Raw genomic sequence first — 18531 nt, 5'->3', positions numbered from 1 at the left:
TTTTTTTTTTTTTTTTTTTTTTTTTTTTTTTTTTTCAAATGTGGTATCTTTAAAGTCTATCCTTGTTGATTAGGCGAAGCATCTCTTCCCCATCCAAATCTATAATTCTTGTAGTACCTCCTGACATGATCTTCTTGATAATAAAGGACTCGACCAACTTGGCTTCATCTTTCCTCTCAGATCAAAAGTTTCATCTTTAAGCACTTTTAAAACCAAGTCCCCTTCCTTAAGGTTTCTAGGTCTCACCTTTTCGTTGAATGCCCTAACAATCCTCTTATGGTACCCTTGAGCATGGTATTGTGCCCTAACTCTCTTCTCATCTATCAAAGCTAATTGCTCATATCTTTGTTTCACCTAATCTTCCTCTAAACTTTGGTTTCTGCTTGTACCTTTAAAGATTGTATCTCCACTTCAATGGGAAGTACCGCTTCACTACCGTATGCCAAAGAATAAGGGTTGCCCCAATTGATGCACAAATAGAAGTTCTATAACCCCATAAGGCAAATGGGAGCTTCTTGGCCCAATCCTTATATGTCACTACTATCTTGGCTAGGATGTTCTTGATGTTTTTATTGGCTACTTCTACGACCCCATTAGTCTGTGGTCGATATGGTGAAGACTTGTGATGCTTAATGTTGTAAATTTCCATGATTGTTCTAACCTCACCCTCAAAGTGAGAACCATTATCAAGATGATCTCTTGGGGTACCCCATACCGATAAATGATGTTATTTTCTATGAATCGAACCACATGCTTGGCTTTTAACACGGAGTAGAAGGCTGCTTCCACCCACGTGGTGAAGTGATCCATTGCCACTAAGATGTATTTGTGTCCATTCGAGGCCTTTAGGGCTATCCTTCCAATCATATCTATGCCCTAGACTAAAAAAAGGCCATGGAAAGGTCATGCTATATAGCTCACTAGGTGGCACGTGATTCAAGTTTGCATGTGTTTGGCAATCATGGAAACTCTTCACAAAGTCTACGCAATCGGTCTCCATCATGTTCCAATATTACCCTATCCTTAAAATCTTCTTGGCTAACATTCTCCCATTCATATAAGGACCACAAATCTCTTGATGAATTTCTTCCATAATTTTCTTGGCTTTTCCTTTCTTTAGACAACGAAGGTGTATAGGATCTCCTATAAAGTTGACCTCCACATAAGATGTATTGCATTGTCATCATCCTAATCGAACGATGCTCTCTCTTGTTGGCACCATCTAGATATACCCCCAACTCCAAGAATTTCATGATGTCATAATACCAAGGAATCCCTTCCTCCTTTGTAACCAAGACGAAAGCTTCACCTTCTCTTTGTGTACCATCCCATAACTTTGTTCAATTTCTAAGGGTCGTGTCCATACTTCTTTGGGTATTTCAACCATCGAAGCTAAGGTATCCAAGGCATCTACAAACTAATTCTAAGCTCTAGGGATGATCGTGTACTCAATCTTGTCAAAAGTTTTAGTCAAATCCTTTAGATACTGCTAATAAGGTTTTAGGTGCTCCTCCTTCACTTTCCACAACCTTTATGCTAGAGCTATAACTAAAGTCAAATCTTTAAAGACCTCGGCCTCTTTTACTCCTAACTCTTGGAGAGCCTCCATTTTGGCGATACAAGCCTCATATTCTGCCATGTTATTGGTAGCCTCGAAGTTCAACTTAACTGCTAGGGGTATGTGACATCCTTCAGGAGTGATCAAAAGTACTCTATCCCATTTCCATATTGGTTCACAGCTCTGTAGAAATACATTTTCGATGCCCCTAGCTCAATATCCAAAATATCCTTATCTAGAAAGTCTTATCTACCATCCTTTCCTTCCACAGGGTTCTCAGCACAAAAATCTGATACGATACTCCCTTTGATGGTTTTCCTTGCCGCATACTTCAAATCAAATTCCACTAGTAGGATCAACCATCTCGACAGTCTTTCATTGAAAGCGGGCTTCTCAAACAAGTACTTCAATGGATCCATTCGGGCTACTACCTATATCTGGAAAGGTAGGATAATGTGTCTCAACTTCTATATGGCCCATACAAAAGCAAAGCATGATTTTTCTATGGGTGTGTATCTAGTCTTATAATCATGGATCCTCTTGCTCAAATAGTATACGGCCCTTTTCATTCTTATCATAGTCCTCTTGTGCAAGCATACTTCCAATCGCATCCTCTATGATAAAGAGATAGAGGAGTAGTGGTTTTCCATGCATCAGGGGTACCAAGATATGTGGATGAAGGAGATACTCCTTAATGAGCTCAAAAGCCTTTTGACATTCATCATTCCATTTATGAGATTCATTCTTTCTTAGGAGCTTGAAGATGGGCTCACAAGTGGAAGTGAGTTTGGCAATGAATCGACTAATGTATTGCAATCAGCCCAAAAATCCCCTTATCTCCTTTTCACTTTTGGGTGGAGACATTTTTAATATGGCTTTGATCTTTGATGGATTAACTTCTATCCCTCTATCGCTTACCAAAAAGCCCAACACTTTCCTGTGGTTACTCCAAAGGTGCATTTCTGTGGGTTCAATCTTAGCCTATATTCATTGATCCTTTCAAAAAACTTCCTCAAGCTAAGAATGTGACCTCTTCTATCCTTGAATTTTACAATCATATCATCAACATACACTTCTACCTCATTGTGCATCATATCATGTAAGAAGGCTATGGCCATTCTTTGGTAAGTCATACCCACATTCTTGAGCTCGAATGGCATTACGGTGTAACAATAAATTCCCTATTCAATGGTGAAGGTAGTCTTGGTCATATCCCTAGAAGCCATCTTGATTTGGTTGTGCCCTAAGAAACCATCCATAAAAGACATCAAGGCACTACCGGCTGTGTTATCCACTAAACATCTATAGGAGGAAGAGGGAAGTCATCCTTAGGGCAAGCTTTTTTCAAATCCCTAAAATTCACACACATTCTTACTTTCCCATCTTTCTTGGGTACAGGCACAACGTTGGTAATCCACTTGGCTTGGTGTATGGGTTTAATGAACCCTACCTTCAATTGCTTGGTGACCTCTTCTTTGATCTTTAAAAGCCATTTAGTTCTCATATGTCTCAATTTCTATTTGACAGCCACCATGTAAGCATAAGTGTCAATGTGATGTTGAGCTATCTCGGGATCAATACCGGGCATATCTTCATAGGACCATGCAAACACCTTTTGAAATTCAGTGAGCAACTTTTTGAGATATTTTCTTTTTTTTTCATTTAGGGTTGAGCCAATTTTAATTAAATGTGGATTCCCATCATTGCCCAAATTAAGAGTTTCAAAAGTTGGTTTCATAGGTTCAATTTTCTTTTCTAATTGTTTATTAATTTCATTTTCTAATTCATTTAAATTATTTATGTGCAAAATTTCAATATTATGGGACACGTCAAAATAAGCCAAATTAGAATTCATTTTATTAAAAATGTTGAAAAGTACATTAGGACTTGCATTACAAATTTTCTTTCCCACATTTTCAGAAAACTCAACCCAAGTCCAATTATTAAGTTGCCCCACAACAGGCATGATGAATTGTCTTCTTTCTTCTTTAAGGCTTGTTGTTCTTCCCCTTGTCCTCCTCTTCGAACAAATTCTTTAGTTCAGCAGACTAGTCCTCCTCTTTTAGAGGTTTCTAGATGTGCGTAGCTTTGGTTATGTCATATAAAGCCTCACCCTCGTTGGGGAAATCTCTTCCCACTTCGTCAAAGAACCAGTTGCCATCATCTTCACTCTAATAGCTGATCACTTCATCTCCGTCCTATTTGTCTTCACCTTGGGTCAACACGAGGTATTGATCATCGTTGGAAGAAAAGTCCATGTTGTGTTTAAGTATGAAATGAGATGAGGTGACTTGAGTTGTCCCCACCTTTAAGGTCTATTCTGGCCAATCATGATCTTCCCAAGATCCTACGTCTCCTAATTTAGAAAAGTCATTGACATGGGGCCTCTTAAAAGTCCATGGTCCAGGAGTGCTCTTCAAATGTGGCATAAAGTTAGGTAGAAGTAGGCGGATCTTCCCTTTTGTCATCATGCGATCAATGTCCTCTTGAGTCAGTTCACTTTGTCTATAGTTAGCCTTGTCTTCTTCATCCTTTTCTTCTTCCATCTCAAAGAGGTGGCTTATTATCTTCTTAAGAACTTCAACTTGCACTTCCACACACTTGAGTATCTTTTGCCTGAGGGCCTTTTCACTTGCAACGTCCATCCTTTCCTCTTGGGGGGTTTCCTCTTTGAATGTCTTGCCTTCTATTGGACTTGAATTGAAGTGGGGACATGTTTTCTTGACCTTTAGTAGTGCAACGATGTCTGAAAAGAAGTCCCATTTTTTTTTAAGTTCATATCCCAATTAGAAGGCCCCTTTAGCTTTTAGGTGTTCTTAAAAAGTCTTTAAGTCCATTTTAATGAAGGTCCAATTATAAAATCACTCCCTTTCCTCTCATGAACCTTGCCCCTTGTTTCATTTGGGTTTTGATCCATTTACAATAATGCTTTCATCTTACTCTCATGGGCTTTCATTAGAATGTACTTAGAGATTTTCAACATTTTGTCTTAAACATGGGCTTATAATATTTTCATCACCTTTGGACTCTTCTCTTTTTCATTTCATTATTATTTTCATTTTTTTTTCTTTGAAGTAACCCTTTAACTAGAATATATTGTAGCCTTCCTTTCAAGGTCCATGATGTTCTCATCATTTTGGGCCTAGGCATGTAATAAAGAGGCCCAAGATTAGGGAAGTTCATATTGACTTTGTAGGATTTTGGATGCTAAGTCCATAGCATATTTGTTATCTTAGGACCAAAGTCCTCTTTTTCAAAAGAGCTTTTTGATTTAGGCTTATGATAGCAATTAGGCTATGGTCTTATGAACCTTTTAAGTTAAGATATACGTTTAGATTTAAAAACAAGCCTTTTTTATGTGAGAACTTCTTTTCTTTTATCCCATTTGTCTTAGAATTAGGTGAGCACAAGATAAATGGTTGAACAAACAAGAGATATATAAAGGTATCCACTTTTTGATTGGGTCTAGGATCTCTCTAAGTGTGGGCAGGCTTTCCTAAGGCTAAAGGAATAAATAAGTAGGTCACTCACAACTAGGTGGGCCATGATTCCAATTGAGGGCCTAAGTGGACCTTTGTGGATTGGTGGCAAACCGTTAACGTACTTAGAATTAGGTGAGCACAAGATAAATGGTTGAACAAACAAGAGATATATAAAGGGTATCCACTTTTTGATTGGGTCTAGGATCTTTCTAAGTGTGGGTAGGCTTTCCTAAGGCTAAAGGAATAGATAAATTGGTCACTCACAACTAGGAGGGCCATGATTCCAGCTGAGGGCCTAAGTGGACCTTTGTGGATTGGTGGCAAACCATTAACATACTTAGAGCCCATTATAGGCAATGACACACATTGTGAGTTGGTAGGTTGAACTTCGAAAGACTTAGGCCCAAATAGAGCCTTCCATCTTCCCACTTATCACCAACCAAGGTTAAGGAACAAAAGAACCATGTTATGTTTGTGCAAACAAATATTGAGTAAGCCTTTATTAAGGTTAAAACATAGGACACATAGGAACTAAACTCACAATCTCCAGTGGAGTCGCCGCTATGGACACAAGGGGTCGTTTTTATGGAGATGCCACATAGTTTTTGCAGTGGTCTAGGAACCACATATATATAGCATCCTTTCAAGGAAGGACCTTTTGATTGTATTACCAAAGATATGGGTTCGGAGCTAAGGTACGATCTTTAGAAGGTGTTAGGCACTCAAAACCGCCCAACCCTAGAGTTGGCTTTCCATCATTGTGTCTTACGTCTTAACCCTATTAAAAGCACACTCAATACTTGTATCTAACTTACACACACACATTAACATATATCTAACAAACAACATGGCATCAAACATCCCTAACCACACATCTATCATACTTGCAAATAAAACTTACTATACATCTAATCGTGCATATCAAACAACCTAACATTCATCTAATCATGGTATCAAAGCATTCATCACATCACAAACCCTAATCATACATCTAAGCATGTTTCATCAAAAATCATATTACATTATAGCATACCCTAACATAGATCTCATCAGAAAATCCTAGCATGGCATCACATATCATATCAAACACAGTAGCAACATATGAATCATTGAATCATAACAAGGATATAGGTAGCAAGCACATTATATCATCATTAAAAGCATTGCATGTACACTTTGGAAATACTCAACCAAACAACATGTTCATCTCTATCATCAAAGCAAGATCATATCACAAATGCATGACTTACCTTTTACTTACCTTGCAGCAACTCATAGTATTGAAACCAAAGAAATCCAAAGATAAACCCTAATTTAATCATGTGAAAGACAAACAAAAAATAAACATAGAACAAGGACTAAAACATGTAAAAAATGGGACAATCAAAGGCATAACATGTGTACAAAAGCAAAGAAAACCAAGCAGAAACCTAAATTAGAGTTTCTGGGTTGCAACCTGTGCATGCATGAACAAGCCTGTGTGCGCATAATCAAGCCTACTTGCATAGGCAAAATTATGCATATGCAGATACCTGCCAAGAAAACCCTAAAAACACAAAAACAGAGCAGAATCACTTAAACACACATTCTAAAAACCTAACATGCATTTTAAACATACAAAAACATAAACCTAAGCCAGATAAACATGTTAAAACAAATAAAAACAAGAAAACAAGACAAATAGAAGGATTAAAGCCATAAAAAGAAAAGAAAAGGACAAAAGCAAATGTTTGAACTAATAGCTCAAAGAAAAGCTCTTCAAGCTTAATTTTTTACCATTCCTCTCAGTCAAATCTATTTACAAACCAATAAGAAAGTGATTAGTAATATTGAAATCAAAGATTAAGGCTAGAAAATGCCCTAATAAAAAGAAATTGACTTTAGGATATTTTGTGAAAAACTCCTTCTTTGATTTACTATTTCTAGTGAATCTTAGTGTTTTCCCATGAGCTTTTTGTGAGTTTTCTGTGTGTTTTGAAAATATACCATGGAAGGCTACTTATAGTGTGAAAAATGGGGTTTGGAATGACTCCCAGACGATGTGGGATTCATTTTAAATCTCCACATAAATGCAAAAAACTTGTCTTGTATAGTTTCTAGAAATCGTTATGCATGTGCAAGATTAGGCCTGCGTACGCATGCAGAAAGTTGCATACACAGGCTGATTTTTACGTACGCAGGTTGATTCTTGCGTGCGCATAGCGAAGGTTTCCTTTGGCCTTATTTTTCAAATATAAATTTATTTGCTCATTAAAAGTTATATTTTTCATTTTAACACTTCTCAAGTCAATTTAACTGCTGATTGAGCCCTAAACCAACCTTGGGTCTTAGATTTCAGTATCATTAGGGAACAGGGGCCCGAGTCGTAAGGGGTACAAAATGCTATGTCTACAATATCTACATACAAAAGAAATCAAAAAGTGGAGAGAAAGGCTCTTAAGCCAAATCCTTCATTTAGTCTCATCCTAGGTATTTAAATGGATCTAAGTTTGTTCCTACTTGCCACCATTACAGTGTGATTGGTCATATTAAAGCTCAATGTTCCATGGTAAAGAGAGAACAAAACCCTATCATTAAATCACCTCCTAAAAAGCTTAATGGCCCTAAACAAATTGTTTATCACCATTGTGGTGCTCTTAGTCATCTAAGACCTCATTGCTCTAAATGTCAAGCTTTTAAAAAAATCAAAAGAAAAGAGAAACTTGAGCTTCTTGGAAGTTGTGCTAAGAGAGTTAAATCAGATTGGATTAAAAATGGTAAGTTGTTGAAGCAAGTGGTTAATGCTCTTACCTCCTTGTCTATGTACATCTTCGATTCTCATTCTTCCATCCCTCGTCTCACTCCTCATGAAACACTCACTCCAAACACTTGTTCCATTTGGGTGAGGAAGGGTTCTTAATGTTGAGCTTATGCTCTTTTGGTCCTTGATATAATTCTTTCGTTCTTTGTAGGACTCTTCATGTATTAGATGCTATATCCTCATGCATTTGTGCTTCATGCATCTATTTATATGCATTGTTTTTGTTGTTGATTTTACTTTATTACTTTTGTTTTATGTAAGTAAAAATCCAAAACCATATAAAAAGTGAAAATTTCAAAAAGTTTGATCGTATATGGTTAAGCACATATCACATGTAGAGTTTAGTCTAGTACCTTCGTACTAATGACATAGTGTATTTACGAGCTTAGCTTGTTGTGTATGCACTTGTATTGAATGTGAGTAAAATCTAGAAATCTTTGTTTGATTGTTGTAGATTGATCTTCAAGCTTGTCATGAATGTCTAGTCAATAGTCTTGATTGATCTTGATACATGCGTAGACTTGATTCTATATATCTCCTCACAATTTTTTTTACGTCAAAAAACTCTTCAAATGTCAAACTTTAAAAAAAGAATGAGCTGAAAAAGCCTTACTTTGAAAACTAGTTAAATTAGGAAAAGATGGAGCAAAATGTGTTCAGACTGTATGATGCCAAGGCCAAAGGCCTATTCTTTAAAGAGATATAAAAAATTTCATGGTATCAACGTTTAAAAATTGAGTGGTATTGATCAAAACTATAAAAAAATGGAAGCCAAATGAAAAGTTTTCAATCAATGTAAACACTTTGATGATGAGTCATATACGTTAATTTCTACAAGTGAGATAGATCTCTTAACTTCATGCTATTTGTGTATGACTTGATTGAATTGATCATTGAAGTTTCATGCTAGACTATGGACTATGGACTAATTCATACTTAATACTCACACACAACACACAAGCCTAATATTCAATTAATATCTATTTCATTTGTACGATTGTACTTGTTTAAGTGTGATGTGTGTGTGCTTAAGCTTATCATGATTGAATCAAAAAGATTTTTTATTATTTTATTTGCTTTTGGAAGTGTTTTTCATCACTCTTTGTTTTTAAGGTTTGTACTTACTTTCTTTTTCAATGTTTCAAGCTTTTTTTTTTTTTGAAAAACAAGAGTCAGAGTCTTTCGTGAGTTGTTCGCGACTTAGTTGATAGTCGTGAAGCTAAAAAATGCATTTTTGGCAATTTTTGGTCATCAAGCAGTAGGTTTCACGAGTATCTCGCAAGTCACTCACGAAATTCCCAGATCAACTATTTCATGGGTATTTCATGAGTTTTTGGTCCTAAACTCTTTATATGACTCTATTATGACTCCATCTTCTCCAAACCCTCTTTTTCAAAGTTTCTACATCAAAACCCAACTAATTTCAATTGTTTTACATTCCATAAACATCTTTAAGGTAACCTTTAACACTTTTAATTGATTTTAATCCTTAGATTATGTTTTTGGGGGGTTTTATGTTCATAGTTGGGATTTTCTCAAATGAGGTTTGGAAAGTTTAATTTTTGTCAATCTTTTCAATTGGGTTTTGTTTTGAATGTCTATTTCATTGGATCTTGGCCCCTTGTGGCATTTAGAACATGTATTGAGGGTAGTTTTCACCATGTTCATGCATTTCATTACATGTAGGGTTTAAGGGTGCACGCAGGTGTTTGATGAATTGCCTCTTAGGTATTTTCTCACTCATTTGGACTTCGATAAGTACCAAACTTTGGGGTTTTTCATATTTTCTCGCTAGGAACATGTTTGCTTTATTGGTTGTGTATTTTACACACTTGCCCCACATGTGCATTTCTCATGCTTGCATATAGCCACTTCTTGCACACACCTTTGCTACCTTTGTCATGCATTGGTCTATATCTTGTTTCCTCATCCTAGTATGTCATGTTTATTTTATGCTTTGTAGTATTTTGTTTTTAAGATGTTTTGCTTGTTGTTTGAGCTTCATTTCTCATTCATGTTGCACCCCTCATGCATCTCTATCCTTGTTCCTTTCTTTCATTTCTTCCCTTCATTCTTCTTGGCCCCTTTGTCTATTCATGTCAAAAATGGGGAGAGTATACTAGAGAGTCTGTTGGACTCGTGCACATTCGTAAGGGGAGAAATTCCATAGGGGAGATGCATATACTAAGAGGGAGAAAACATCTTTTATAATAAAACCTTGTTTTGTTTTGTTTTACATGATGTTTGTTTTCTTGTTTTTCTATTTGGTACTTTAAGCTTCTATTAGTATCTATGTTTTGTTATTCTCATTGCATCATGTTTATGTGCTGGACATGCATACATCTTTATGCTATTGTGTTTTTTTTGTTACATATTTAGATGATCATTTGCTTTGCTAAGTGATCATTGTAGTCATTTTCATATGACTGTTTGGTGTTAGGTCAAGTTACTCTTATATGTTTCATATCATGTTTACTTGATCGCAATTTACTTGTTACATTATACTTGTCCTTTATTACTCGCTTTACCTTGAGGGTCTAATGTGTTCTATGCAAGTATTTTAGAAAATAGGTATTTGTTCCAAGTTCATCACAAGTTTTAGATTTAGGTGTGAGTGAGTTTTTCCATTATTCCCAAACTCACGTTTAAGTCTAGAGTCTATTATAGGGTATTTTTGATGCGGAATAGCTAAAGGGAGAAATTGTCAAGTTATGGTTTTTCACATAACATTTATGTTAGTTTTTTTCTATGGCAAAAAGTATTGTAATTTCATTAATTTATTTCCTTGTATTTTGTGGAATTTATTTGTATTCGATTTAGTCTTAAGTGGTGAAGATTTGCTCAAGAAGTTGATCTCACGACTTGGCTCGCGAATGGTGCAACCCGTGAAGGTCACATGAGGAGCACTTGCCGAAAGTTGAAGAGTCAGTGGGTTTCGTGACTCATCTCAAGACTTGGCTAACTTGTGAAATGCATTGATAGCTAGGATTTTAAGTGTGACTCTTATACCCTTCACCCATACTATATATACCCTCATCACACACAAAATTATAAGGAGGCTATTTAGAAGAAAACCATAGAAAGGTTTTTATAACACACCAACCATTTTAGAGAGAACTACTCATCCTTAAGTGAGAATTCATTTGTAGTCTCTTCTCCTCCTCTCTCCCATTGTTATACCTTGGGAGGAGATTTGTACTCAAATACAATCCACACCTATTTAGAGTATAGATAGTGATTTAGATCTTGGGAAGCATTGGGGATTTACCAAGATAAGCCGATAAGGCTTGGTGGATGCAATCGGGTGATATTGTGGGATCCGGGAAGCTAGTGAAGACAAGATTCCGAGATGTCCGTTGGTAGCTGGAGCTTGAAGCTCTCAAGTATTTTGGGTATATTTGACTTGGAGGGTCTTTTTGGTATCCTTGTACTCCAACTTATTCCTAGTGGATCATTTCAATTTGGAGGGTCGCAGAGAGGTTTTTCATCGAATTCTTTAGTTTTCTCTTTTATAACACGTCTTGGTGTTATCTTGTGTTTGCATCTCTCTTCTCTTACTCTTAAAACTTTATATTTGTTGTTGCTTGCTTGTAGTTATAGCTTAGAGTGTAGTTTCAGTTATTGCTTATCATTTACTCTTGTTCCGCATTTAGATAAATTAGAGTAAAAGCAATCAAGCCGTGTTTTTAAAATTGGGGGTCTAAATAAGCTATAGTGTTTCACACTATTTAAGCTTTCAAAAACTAAATTCTTTTTAGAAAAGAAATGAGTTTCAACATATGTTTTCCAAAAAGATTCTTATTCTTTAAATTGTTTAAAACCAAGTGATTTCAAATTCATATTCCTATTTTCCAAATGTTATTTAAAACTTTTCTTTTAACAAATTGAGTTTTCAGACTTACTCAAGAATTGTAAAAGAATATTTATATAAACTCCTATATTCCTATTTGTTTCCTAAGAGAGTCAAGTTTCCTTTTATTTATGTTTCAATTCGATATTGTGTTCTTCGATATGCCTCTATATTTGGAATAATTGTTAATATTAAGTAAATTATTCTATTTTGTATAAACTTTGCTTTTGTGATATGTGACTCAAAATAAGTGTTTTTAAAATTTATCAGATATATGTGTAAGCCCGCTCACAGGGTTATATGTGAGAATAAGTGTTGATTCCTCACCAGCAGGGATTAGATGTTGGTATCTGCTCATAGGATTGTATGTGAGAATGTGTAATATGTGTATATGTGACACTGTGCTCTGATCAATTATCTATATGTGTTTTCGAATGATTTTAAGATTTGATAACATATGTATTTAGTGGCTCATTATATATTTTGGAAAACTATAATTGATATCATTGAGTGAATTTGTAAAATCAAAATACTCATGCTCTGTGTGACTCTATTTTGTTGTGTATTGTGTGTAATTGCTTACTAGATGTGTGGCTTGCCCTGTCAATTACAATTTTCATATTAAAGTTTAGTTGGGAAACAGAACTTTTGGATTGCTTTGTAAGGTGCAAGCTAGATAGTGGGAATTTTAGGCGACTTCAATAATGCTTGGAGCCTTATAGGATTTTTAGTTATTTTTTTCATTCCACTTTAGATTTTACAGTATTTGGAGATTATTTCTAAATTGTGGATTTCTAAATTGTAAGAGGTTTATTAAAAGCATTGCTTATTTGGAGTTTTATTTAATTTTGGAATTTATTATGTTTATTAAGATATGCAGGATTAGCAAGCTAGTCATGTATCTAAATTCATGTTTCGTGGACTTGGGTCGTGATAGAACCCATCCTAACCACCACCACAGCAATCCCCCACCGCCACCGCCATGAACCTGCAGATGCACCAATACCTATAACCACCATCAACAATACTAAAACACCACTAGAATCCAAAGCAACCCCCACTTTGGATCAACCTAACCCAAACCCAAATCAGGCAAACTACCACTACTAGTCCACTGCCACTATGACCCATAGCAAACCCATAACCCATAGCCACCAGCTAGCCTTAAACAAGCCATTGAAACCCATGTGCTCCACCGCCTAACCCAAAACAAATCAAACCCATGAGCTCCATGAGGACCCATCCACCACCCACCACAAACCCATCGAAACAAATCACAACCATTGAACCTAAATCCATTTCAAAACTGTAGAACCAAATCCATCAAAACATCTGCCCAACCTAAATCCAAAATTGCAAACCCAAACAACGAACACCACTAGCCACAACTGCCGGCCTACACCATGGAGGATACAGTGATGAGGTTTGAGAGAGAAAAGGACTAGAGATAGATGAGAAAAAAAAGGAGACAAAGATTGGAGAAAAGGTGTCTTAGTCGAGAGAGAGAGAGAGAGAGAGAGAGAGAGAGAGAGAGAGAGAGAGAATTGTCTGACAAAAGAAAGAAGAGAGAGACAATATTTAAGAATAAATAATTTATACCCACTTGCTATAGTGAGTTCTTATAAGTAAGATCTGACTATAGTGGGGTTGTAAAAAATTTTGGGTATACATATTTGGATAAAGGATGGTTTTAACATTTTGTGGTTGCAAAATAGCAATTTGGGGGTTTTACAACCCCCAATGCTAATGCTCTAAAAGCATTCTTATCAAGGATGCTATAATACTAAAATGCTATATTTGACATCCAAAAATCCAAAATACCTTCTACGTCAAACATGCCAAATGTTAAATTTTTTAACACTCAGTTATAGTGAGTTGTCATTTATAACAGCTCACTGTAGCTAAATGTTAAAACTAAATATCAATTTTTAATCCCCACCCATGCCACAAAGTCCTTTCTCTCTTTTCTTTTCTTTTTCTGGTTTTCCCTCAACCCACGCCGGCAAGCTCCCTTCCCTTCTCCCACGCTGCATCCCTTCCCTCAACTCACGCCACCAAAAATTGAAGATCCTTTTTACTCTTACCGAACCCAAAAACCCAAGCTCTTCTCTTCTCCCTCTATGGTGCTGGGTATGGCTGGGCTACGATGGTTGGGTTGCAGTGGATTTTGTGATTTGATATTTGTGGGTTTTGATGGATTTCAGCGGTTTTGATTTTGGTCGCTCGATTGATTGGGGTGGCTAAGAGGTGGGTGTGGGTTGATTGATTTGATGGTGGGGTTCTGATTTGTAGGTAATGGGAGGTGATGATGATGGTTTTGGGTGATTATATATACTTTTATTTTCGATGTGGTGGGTTGCAATTTGTTGTGATTAGGGTGGTTGGTGGTGTGATAGTGGCTGAAAGTGGCTGAGGTGTGGTTGTTGTGGTTGAGGTGGTGTATCCTCTGATTCGATCTCCTTGGAAGTGTCTTCAATTCAAGTATTGCGTCGATGAAGTCTTGACTCAAACACAAGATATCCTCCACTTGGATTGGAAAATGGATTGAAAGATCTTTGGAATGAAATTGTGATGAATTTATGGCTGTGTGCTTGTTAGAAATTTCTTGTTCTTCTCATTCTTCGTGTTCTTCAAATTTTATTAATCTTCGAAGATTTGTGGTGGAAGTTCTTTTGAGCTTTAGAGCTTGAATCCGATGAAGCTTCAATGGATCAAAGTCTTCGAAATTTCTAGAGGTCTTGAAACTTGACTCTAGTAGAACTTTGAGACTTCAAAGAATGATTTGGATAAATGTTCTTCGTCTTCGAAGATTTGTAGTGAAAGTTTTTTAGGGCTTTGGAGGCTTGGATCCATAGAGCTTCACTAATTTGTAGTCTTTTGGTGTTTATGGAGACTTTTGAGCTAAATTCCAGTGAACTTTGAGATCTAGAAGGATGACTTGGTTGAATTTGCTTCGGATGTTCTTGAGATTCGAAGGTTGAAGTTCTTGATGTTCTTAGAGGCTTTGGAGCTTGATTCCGGCAGAGTTTCGAGACTTTTGAATGTTTTTTAATCCACCCCTACAAGACTGAGAAGGGTCTCTATTTATAAGAGTCTTGAATAGATTTGAAGGCACATGATTAGTTCATATTAGTGACACATGTCATGATTTGAATGGAGGGACTTTATGTCTTGTTCTCCAACGGATACATGGAATTATGTGATTAGACAAACTATTTTAATTTAAAATAACACATAGCAATATTTGATTTGATTGCTTATGTCATTTAAATACGTGCTAACATTTGATTGGTTCCTAGGTATTCTTTGTAATTTTATTATTTGACACTTGGAATATTGCCATTGGCCTCTAAATAATGACAGTAGAATCCATTAAGTAGCACATGGCATCTTGTAATTGGTTGCAAAATTTTTTCTTCTACGGAGTGTTTTGAAATGAGTGAAAATCGAGTTCAAATTTTCTATCTCACTTTTCTTACTCCACTCTATATTTCACTAATAAAAAATTAACACATGTCAACCATTTTAATTAATTTCTAATTTTATGGGGTTACCTCTAATTCTATGGGGTTACCTAAAATAAATAAATAAGGAAAAATCCAACACATCCACGACAATTGGTCCACCACCACCCACCTTGCCAGAGACACTAGGAAGAGGTCTCCAATACCATCAACCCAGCCAGAGAAGGCCATCCACTGTCTCTATTTTCAGCAAGCCCAAATATAAGAGCAGTCTCTTATGTTTAGCAAGCCTAAGCATAAGAAGTTTGATTTTTGTTTGTAATTATTCCCTACCTTCATTGTTTCGTTAGCCTTCCTTTTCAATCTTCAAGACACAGAAAATTTATACAATCTCCTTATATTTTCGAATGACAATAGATTGCAAGCCTAGAATGTAGATGACTTTTGGCTTTTAATCCAAAACACAAAGCATATTGGCTTGGTCTGTTTGGTAAGGACACATATTTGGATGAAATAGTGAGGTGGACATCGTCCAAGGATTGAAAAAGAGATATCTGTTAGTTGAAGGCTGGCCGACAACAGTGGTTGTGACTAACGGCGCCGGATATATCTATTTAGTGTCGCCAACAAAGGTTGGTGGTAGTAGGGGTGGGTTTTATTTATTTTAGGTAACCCCATAAAATTAGAAATTAATTAAAATAGTTGACACATGTCAATTTCTTATTAGTGGAATATAGAGTGGAGCAAGAAAAGTGGGATAAAAGATTTAGACTCGTGAAAACCACGTTAAATGCTTAGAACATGTTAGAGAACACAATCATCAAACATTCAAATTGAAAAAGAAAACAATGGCAAAGTAAAAATGGAAATTACAAAAGAAAAGTACTTGGAAAGGAAAACGTCTTTGGTAATGGAGATGTTGTCTCGTTAGTGTATGAATGAGCACTTTGTAGTTCTTTTAATCAGAGTCTTAATTATTCATCACCACAGCTCACCCTTCTCGAATTGGAATCATAAAAACAAGACGCTCTTATAAATGGGAGTTTCATTTTAAAAAAACACTTTCAAAAATATTTATTTCTTCAAAAATGTGGAAGAATACTTCTATTGGTCTCCTTTTCTACAAAATGAATTTTTTTTTTTTGTATGAGTCTAAGGTTGTGTTTGTTTTAGGTATAAATGGAATTGGGAATATATTTTACACCTTGATGCATGTTTGGGTGCACGTGTAAAATAAAGTCAAACTAAAAATAATAAATTTGACCATGAAATAAGCTCCTTGACCTGTAAAATATTTTACACATCTCATTTACCTTTAAACCCATTTTCCAAACTCACACACTCGGAGAGAGAGAGAGAGAGAGAAGGGAAAGTGACAAAGAAGATCACCCAACCCCTTCACCAATCAAATCGTGCCACCCCATTCCCTTCCACCTGTTGGTGAGTACTCTTCTCCTTTTCTTCCTATCTTTTCTCTCTTCTTCCTCATCTTTTCTTCTCTTCCGTGTCCCTCCTCATCTCCTTTGTCTCTTTCAAACGCACCTCCAACCAACTAAGCCCAGATCGGGCATTGCGTGTACCCAATCTAGTGCTTACCATCAAGACCCACACCCTCTCTTCCTGATTTTGAAGCTCCATTAATAGTGGTGACTAGTGTTTTTTTTTTTTTTTTTTTGGTGATTGTATATAATTTTTGTTCTTGGGTTTTGGAGGATCGATGGTTGGGGTGATTCGTGGGTTTTAATGGTGGTGGGTTGGGGTGAGTTCTATTATTGATGGTGGCCGATTGGGGGTGGTGGATCAGTGGCTGGGGTGGTTTGTGGGTTTTGGCAAATGGGTTTTGATATTGATTTTGAGATTAATGTGTTTTGATTTTGGTTATAATTTTTCGTTAATTGGTAATGTGGTGGTTGAAGGTGGCTGGTAGTGGTTGGGTTTACAATGGCTGGTGGTGGCTGGGTTTATGGTGGTGACTATCAATACCAAACACTAAAAATATATAGGTTTTTACATGCAATACCAAATACTAAAAATACTTTTCCAGCAATTTTTCTATAACACAAACAAACAACTGAATATATTTTACACACTGTCAAACACAGTTCTTTTTATAGAGGCAAACGGTGTTGGTGTGGGCGTATGTTCCAAACACTTTTATTTTTATTTATTTTCTAGCCATTAGAAATTTATGGGTAAAATAGCCGTTGGGCAATTATGAGAAAAATAGCCGTTAGGCAATAATTGAAATGTAGCCGTTGGGCTTTTAAGGGTTATTAGTAGCCAATAACTATAGACTATTATCTTCATAAGTAGCTTATATAATACTCATCATAACATATTTTTCTATAAGGTCTTTTTACTACTCTGTGTTTTAAATACACAATTCTACTATCTTTCTCTCCCACATATTTTTCTAAAAGAATATTTGTTCTAAAGAAAGGCAATAGAGGGTTGTTCTTAAACCTTTTGTGAGTGGAAGTGCGTACATCACAAAGGTCGACGCTATAGTCTAATCCTGGGAAGTTGTTTGGCCAAGAGAACCAATCATACCAAGTTTTACTTTGGGTGGCACAAATCAACCTTTAAAGATAACGCTTTCGCAGAGTGATTCTATAGCATTGTGAGATTGTTCTAAATTCCTTTTTTGTTTTATGTTTTTGTTAATTATTTGAGATATTATTTTTGTATCAAAACTTGTTTATTCACTAAAATATTTCCAACAAATGGACCTTACCCTCTATTTTGTTGGGGTAAAAATAGGGAAGAAGGAAAACTTTGGATAGGAAAGTGAGTGGAAATGTAATGTTTTTCCTTGTTTGGTTTAGAAGGGAAAACATGGAAAAAATTGTGGGACCTAAGTGTTTTTTCATCCGAGTCCACTAAATTGTCCCTCCCCCCCCCCCCCAAAAAAAAACAATTAGCGTTAAAAGTTAGATGAAAATGTGTAGTTAAGTTAAAAAAACTTAATTGCCCCTTTCACATCATTTTTTTTTTCTACCACCAACTATTATTTTTGTCTTCTTCTAACCCACTGATTGTAAATTCACACAAACTACATTTTTTAGCATTCATTTTTCTTGTCAACTAAACAATGAAAATTTATATTTATTTCTTTTCTTCCACTTTTCAATCCAACTCAACCAAGCACATACGGTAGAAAAATAAATTTTTTTTTATCCCCCAATATTTTCCACCCTTTCACTTTTTCATTTTTCTAACCAAACAGAGCCTTAGGGTTGTGAAATCAGATATTGACCAATTGGAATTGGACAGGAACCTCACAATGAATGAGAAAAAATAGATTTATAAAATTAGGGTTTCTGTTGAGAGGTAATGTACACCATTCCTATATAGAAATTCTTGAATATTTGCAACAA

The sequence above is a fragment of the Quercus suber genome, unplaced genomic scaffold (assembly GCF_002906115.3).
Source record: "Quercus suber isolate HL8 unplaced genomic scaffold, Cork oak 2.0 scaffold_424, whole genome shotgun sequence".
In the NCBI taxonomy this organism is placed as follows: Eukaryota; Viridiplantae; Streptophyta; class Magnoliopsida; order Fagales; family Fagaceae; genus Quercus; species Quercus suber.
This window is presented reverse-complemented; position numbering follows the sequence as displayed.